Source organism: Schistocerca gregaria, chromosome 2 (genome assembly GCF_023897955.1).
Source record: "Schistocerca gregaria isolate iqSchGreg1 chromosome 2, iqSchGreg1.2, whole genome shotgun sequence".
Lineage (NCBI taxonomy): Eukaryota > Metazoa > Arthropoda > Insecta > Orthoptera > Acrididae > Schistocerca > Schistocerca gregaria.
The window spans coordinates 845577543-845585235 of NC_064921.1; the positions used below are offsets into that span (position 1 = coordinate 845577543).

Below are 7693 nucleotides of genomic sequence, written 5' to 3' on the forward strand. Positions count from 1 at the left end.
TAGCTCATCGCTTTAAAAAAAGAAAAAGCACTCCGTCTTCAGGTCTCCAGTGGCCTACCGGGACCATCCGACCGCCGTGTCATCCTCGGTGGAGGATACGGATAGGAGGGGCGTGAGATCAGCACATCGCTCTCCCGGTCGTAAGATCTTGACCGAAGCCGCTACTATTCGGTCGAGTTGCTCCTCAATTGGCATCACGAGGCTGAGTGCACCCCGAAAAATGGCAACAGCGCATGGCTGCCTGGATGGTCACCCATCCAAGTGCCGACCCGCCCGACAGCGCTTAACTTCGGTGATCTCACGGGAACCGGTGTATCCACTGCGGCAAGGCCGTTGCCAGTTCATCGCTTTACAAAGAGAAAGGAATTTTTGTACACAATGCGGCCAGAACATTTCAGACGGAACGCCGAAATCTTTATCTGTCACCGACTGCCCCTTGCATAGTGCTCCTGGAAGACAACTTTTCGGCATAAAACAAGGATTCTTTGAAATGCGTTTGGGCCGGATGGCCTGCTTATAGAAGCTGAGACTCTGCGAGTACGTCATTCTACATTAGCGATTCGCATGAAATTAGACCTGAATCCCATCTTGCGCCGGTTACGTTATGCGAAAAAAATTCAGAGCTGTCAATTGCCCTGCCATCACTGACAATGACCGAGTCACTGGGTGGTAACTGCTAAGGATGGTCCCCCTTTTTCGTGCTTTCCTCTGAAAAAATGGGGTGCAGTGCCCGGGGCGTCTGGGCCGAAGATCCACTCACTGGCCTAGCTTACTGTGTATGTATATGGGTTGGATCCAAAAACCCTTAACCTTATCAAAGAAACACTGGCCTTACTACTTCCTAGGTGAAATTCATCGGTGAAATATCCGAGCCCTTCCTGATAAAACTGGCATCCGACAAGGCGATGGTCTGTCCCCTCTCCTATGTCTATCCACAAATGGGAAAAGGAATTGAAGAATAAAAACTGCTGGAAACCTATACAGATGGGGTGAGTCAAGGATGACATAGGAATTTCATGTTTAGTTTTTGCAGACGTCTTAGCCTTACTAGCCGATGACGAGATAACAGCAGTCTAACAGCTTGAAACCCTTAAATAATGCACAGACAAAGTTGGTCTGCAAGTATCGTTCCTAAAGTCTAAGTTCATCGCCACAAAAAATGGCACCCAAAACTTAACTACAAAATAAGGTCATATCAATAGAGTCCCATATTTTAAATACTTAGGAGAAGTCCTTGAATCTCCGGGGCGAGAGAAAATAGCACAAAACATTCGCCTCCAAAACCTAAAGAGAGCCTATGGGAAGAACCTACAAGGCGTACAGTCAAAAATGCTTGATCAAAAACACTAAAATGAGGCACTGTAACACAGTATTAAACCCGAAGACCTGTAAAGCAGTATTAAAACCCTGACAGTCTACATAGAGGGTGAGCTAGAAAATTTATCAAAGGAAGAACGTAAAATAATCAGAAGGATTTTGGGACCAAAGAAAACAGAAGAGGGCTATAGACTACAATCTCGTCAAACGACTGAGAAATTGTCCAACCTTACAGCTGACATAAGAAAAAGGCGATTAAAATTTTATGGACACGTCTCTAGGATTCCCGAAACAACACTTCCGCACAAAAATCCTAAATACATAGAAGGACTTAAAACTATAACCTGGATACAAAAGGAGAGAAAGGACCTACAAAAAGCTCAGATAAAATATTCAGCTATTTTGGACAGAAATGTATTTAAGCAGAAAGTTGACAGATTGGAAGTTAAGTCAGAGAACAAATTTCCGAAGAAAGCGAGATCATAATAGACAGAGGAAAGGAAAAGAGCCCATGCGGGAAAAATGAGAACAGTGTGGAAAAGAAGGAAAAACAATCAAGAAGCTTATCGTGATCCAACACGGTCTAATGGCACATAATAATAATAAAAAAAATTCCTCCCGAGCAGGTTACGAAGGCACAACGGTACCGACGGGCGGCCGTGTCATCCTGAGCCCAAAGGCGTCACTGGATGCGGATTTGGAAGTGCATGTGGTCAGCACACCGCTCTCCCGGCCGTATGTCAGTTTCCGAGACCGAAGTAGCTACTTCTAATTCAAGTAGCTCCTCAGTTTACCTCACAAGAGCTGAGTGCACCCCGCTTGCCAACAGCACTAAGCTGACCGGATGGTCAGCCATCCAAGTGCTAGCCCATCCCGACAGCACTTAACTTCGGTAATCTGACGGGAACCGGTGTTACCACTGCGGCAAGGCCGTTGGCACATAATAATAATAATAATAATAATAATAATAATAATAATAATAATAACAATAATAAAATATGTGGTGTAAGGGGGATATGTGCAGATATGTTTATATGTGGTACCTTAATATTTCCATACATTAGTGTGTTGGTCATTTTCTCTGTACATGTAAGAGTCTTCCTCCAAATACGTCCCTGAATTTATTACCTGATATTTTCTGCACAGTCATAACTGCGCCTCTCAGTGGGCTACATTAATCAGTATAGACTTACCAATTTGCATCAACACATTACCACTGTTGCCCAGGGCAAAATAGGCACTAATGTCTTGTTCTTGTCACGTTTGGTTCGAGGTACTAACCACCCTGAAAACATACTACCCTTAGTCTTCAACTGAAGTAAGTACTAGTGCAATGTTCTTCAGTATAATGCCTCGGTCACGAACAAAGATATTTGCACTTATACCCGTTAGACCTTGTATACGGAGTGGGACATGGGACATCCCTTTTTTTGAAACGCGCCCGTTGCACATCGTTGTGAGGGGCTGAGCGCATTCTAAGGGGTGCAACCTAACTTTTTTTCGGGTTTAGTTTGGAAGCGATTATTCAGTGGACAGAGGGGAGCACTCATTACCTTTCCAGTGGCCGTTCGGACACGGCAGCCCAGAGAGCTTTCCGGAAAGAGTTAAATATTACGTTGCTTGACGTGCTCTTGATCGAAAATTGATTGTTATGTGGATACAGACGTTTACGGATACTGGTAGCGTGCAAAAAAAGAAACCAGAACTTCCAGGAAGCACCAGGACACCAGAATGAGTGAGAAAGTAAGGCTGGCTATTTTGGACTCCCCTAAGCGATCTGTACGAAAATATGCAGCTGCTCTTGTAGTTTCTAAACGCATAATGAGACGAATTCTTCACAAAGACACGTCGTTGAAGTTACTGCCTGAAGTTCCCTGCACTGTCATAACTGTACCACCTACGTCGACAAAGCCTGTCAATATAAGCCTACATTTTGCGTTCACACAACCTTCCTGCTGCCCACAGAAAAAAAAAAGCATTAAGGCTTGCTCTTGCCACATGAGCTTGGAGACATTGAGCAAAAGACAATAAATAAAGAAATAAAGAAAATAAAGAAATAAATAAGAGTTTCCGGTACCATGACCTTCCAAGAGGTGTTTCTGAAATTTAGAGTTCTTAAAACGTTATTTTAATGCTTTTCAAAGCATTTTAAAGGTATGAATACAAAATTTCTTTTACAACGCATCAACCGTAGCAAAAGATTTATCACACCACATCTCAAAATCTGCGGTTATGATTTTTTCTTGTTGGAGATCCGATACTGCATACCGGTGCCTAAAGTTACAAAATGCAGGGTGCTGTACAGAAAATTCCTTATTTGAAGAAATCATGAAACAGAAATTATTAGAGATACCAATCGATCAGATAAGCATTCCATATTGGGGAAGTTTTATTTATTTTGTCTTATGAGGCGTAAAGGCAGAGCTGCTTCTATGATACTATTGCTTGTTCTAAAACAAACTTAATTTCGATGCATAACTCATTCACTTTATGGCACAACTTGAACAAAAGAATGAATGGGTTGACAGGTCACATCGTGGGGTATGAAGGGACTATCCTGGTTATGGACGCAAGTTCGTGTGTGTGTGTGTGTGTGTGTGTGTGTGTGTGTGTGTGTGTGTCTGTGTGGTATGGGGGGTGGTAGTTGGGGATTGGAGAGGAAGTTAGGAAAAGTGAGGAGATCAAGTGGATGTAGGTTGCAATCGCTAAGCAAATATGAAGAGCCTAGAGCAGTATGGACTAGCGTGGAAAGATACGCCAATGCAGTCTTCGGTCTGAAGAGCAAAACAGCAGCAACAACAACAACAACAACTTCCTCACATCGCCTGACAAAAACTACGGTCGGGAGAGTAACTTATCAAACAGCAGATGCCGGTCGATGTGACCGAGCGGTTCTACGCGCTTCAGTCTGGAACCGCGCGACCCCTACGGTCGCAGGTTCGATTCCTGCCTCGGGCATGGATGTGTGTGATGTCCTTAGGTTAGTTAGGTTTAAGTAGTTCTATGTTCTAGGGGACTGATGACCTCGGATGTTCAGTCCCATAGTGCTCGGAGCCATTTGATTTTGAAACAGCTGGTAGCAAGTGGAACATCCCCGGAACCACAGGTTATGCTCTTTGCTCCTTGGCCACAGCTATCGCCGTGTCGCAGCGGACAGCAGGTGTCTGCGGGTCTCCGGAGGTAATTATACCTCCGCAGCTGGCGGTGCGCAAATGTCTCAATTAATTCCCGGAGCGTGAGCCGGCCATTATGCTGTCAGACGCAGGAGGGCGTCCTCTCTCGAGTCGTGCAGGGTCAACTTCCAGAGCCCGCAGCTGACGAGAGGGCGCCATGCCACGGCCTGTCCCTCCAAGGACAAAAAGTGTATCACTCACCTCCAGCAACAGGTTGCCACGTCACAGCCAACGCAATGTGACCTATAGTGTGGTTAAAATTACTTGACAGCTGACACTTCAAGTGTCGCTGGAGTTTCCTCCAATCAGAGCGCACAACCTCACGCCTTAACTGTGCGTCGTTGCCAAACTATCACAACAAATTGTCAGTTCTGATTCCTTGTCTGGCTATTTTCTTGCTGTGTATGGATCCCTAATGCTGTGTCAGGCCCTTTTATTTCGCAGTTTATCACGCGTGAAAAACACACACAAACACACACACACACACACACAACGATGTTAACGAAATACATACATTTTGTACACACCAGTATCCACAGAATACTGGACCATTCAGCACAAGACATGATCCAGCTTCACGTATTCAGTTACCATCAAGGAAATTGGCCTACGTATGTAAACTTCATAGGACATGGTGTAAAACCGAACTTTTTGACCGAGCTGGGGTAACGCAGACGTTAGCACACTGGACTCGCATTCTGGAGAACGACGGTTCAAACCCGCCACCAGACATCCCGATTTTGGTTCTAGGTGATTTTCCCAAATTGCTTAAGGCAAGTGCCACGTTGGCTCCTTCTGAAGGGCACGGCCACTTGCTTTCTCCATTCTTCCATAATCCGAGCTTGTGCTCCGTCTTTAACGACCTCGTTCTCGACGGAGGGTTAATCACCAATCTCGGTCTCCTGCTCCAAACTTTTTGAAGGCGGAAACTGATCGTTCTACATCTACACGGATACTCTGCAAATCACATTTAAGTGCCTGGCAGAGGGTTCATCGAACCACCTTCAAAATTCTCTATTATTCCAATCTCGTATAGCGCGCGGAAAGAATGAACAACTATATCTTTCCGTACAAGCTCTGATTTCCCTTATTTTATCGTAGTGATCGTTCCGCCCTATGTAGGTCGGTGTCAACAAAATATTTTAGCATTCGGAGGAGAAAGCTGGTGATTGGAATTTCGTGAGAAGGATCCGTCGCAACGAAAAACGCCTTTCTTTTAATGATTTCCAGCCCAAATCCTGTATCATTTCTGTGACACTCTCTCCTACATTTCGCGATAATACAAAACCTTTCTTTGAAGTTTTTCGATGTTCTCCTTTAGTCCTACATGGTAAGGATGCCACACTTCGGAGCAGTATTCTAAAAGAGGACGGACAAGCGTAGTGCAGGCAGTCTCCTTAGTAGGTCTGTTACAATTTCTAAGTCTCCTTCCAATAAAATGCAGCCTTTGATTAGCCTTCGTTGCAGCTCGTTCTACAGACAAATTTAACGGTAAAATTAAACGTTCTCCATAGAGCAGTAGTATCGTCACAGTCTGAGGTGCCACAGACTATGGGTTCGAATATCACCAAGTACTACTAAACTTTTTTCTTGATTTTTAAATCTTTACCGATATCAATCTGCGTATTATTTTTTCAATTCATTAGTCTCACTGTAATTTTTTATTTTTAACCTTTTGTTGCACCATTTTCATCAACGTATAGACGTTTCTTGTTAGCTCTTGTTTTTCTTTGTATCATTCTTATTTCTTTTAGAATATGCCTGCATCGCCTACATCCTGTACATGAATTCCAACCGGGACTGCTCGTCGGCCGGTATCGCGTCAGTAAGCGTAAAAAAAGCGGAAAGTTACATATTGATTTTAGCTCTGAAGCTGAATTTTTTCCCTCTTGCGTTTGCGTGGACAGGTCAGGTTTAATCGCCGTGAGCAAATCGAGCATGATTAATAGCCTTCCGCAGGTTTCTGAAAGCTTTTTTCTGGGACACATTGCACATCAAGAGGCTGTGATTAGGTTAGGACATGAGTGTAAATTCAGGGCCAAAACACGTTCTCTGCCGCAGTTCAGTCACTGGCCGTTTAAAATTAGATGTGGACAGAGAATCTCTCGTTCTCGCCTTACCTGAGCTTCCAGTATTCCTCCGCATTACATTAACAGTACTTCAGCACTTGTGAAGTGAACCAATGCGTTTGAGTGTCACCTTTAACAGAGCGGCAGCTGATGTGGCAACACTGTAGGGCGAAGTGAGATACGTCAACTATCAAGTAATTTTAAACGGGCTATAGTATATTTCTGTCTGACAAAGCGGCCTTGTGAACTACAGTGGCCCCTTTCTAGTTTCTTCAAAGGACATATTGGTCAGTTCGCAGCCATCAAGGATTATCACATGAGGTGAGACCTGCAAAGCTGTACTCCGAAACCAGTGGTGCAGGGAGCATGTTACACCAGAGTTGTTTTCTCCACTTCCCGTTGCTGTCACAAATGGTGGGCGGGGAGAATGCACGAATTTCTGTAATTTTACTCTCGATTTCATTATGTGAGACTTTTTTTTTAATTCATTAAAGCTTTAGAAACGACTGCTGCTATAGTCCCATCCTTTTTCTATTGTGTGCGGATCTAGTCGTCTCTAACTATTACACTTAAAATCTCCTATAATCCGTTTAGCATAATCAATTGTGCTCTACCTGTACATCCCTCCCCCCTTCTTCCTTCTCGTGGCAGGTTAATTACGCCAGATGTCGCAACAGATACCCCATCAACACGCCTCTTTGTCTGGTAAGTGTTCTTCACAGACTTCCACTCTCACCTAAACGTTTTGGTAGGTGTCATTTTTGTACTTCTTCATCTACTCATTTAATTTTCAACACTCTTTAGAAGCACCACACATACATATGCTTCCAGCGTCTTTTCCCCTGACGTCCGATGTGGCCGAATCTTCATGTGATATATGTTATTCAATAAAACTTCTGTCCCGCAGCAGGCTCTTCTATTTTTAGGCGACCCACCATGGGTGCCCACGTAAACGTTTCAGCGCAGGTATCTCTGGAACAACGACTTTCACTTGTATGAATGTAAGACAGGGCGCATGAAAATAAATACTATGACACATTCTAAACCGTAAGCAAATAATGATTGCAACACATACACATTGCAAATCACGAAAAGACATAAATCGGAAATCAACAAAACAAACAAAATTTAGGT

At 43.9% G+C, this 7693-nt stretch overlaps 1 pseudogene; it reads right to left on the reverse strand.

Annotated features, from left to right (window-relative positions):
- Nucleotides 1-221: 221 nt before the first annotated feature.
- LOC126337172 (5S ribosomal RNA) lies at nucleotides 222-338 on the reverse strand (annotated as a pseudogene).
- Between the last annotated feature and the right edge of the window lie 7355 nt (nucleotides 339-7693).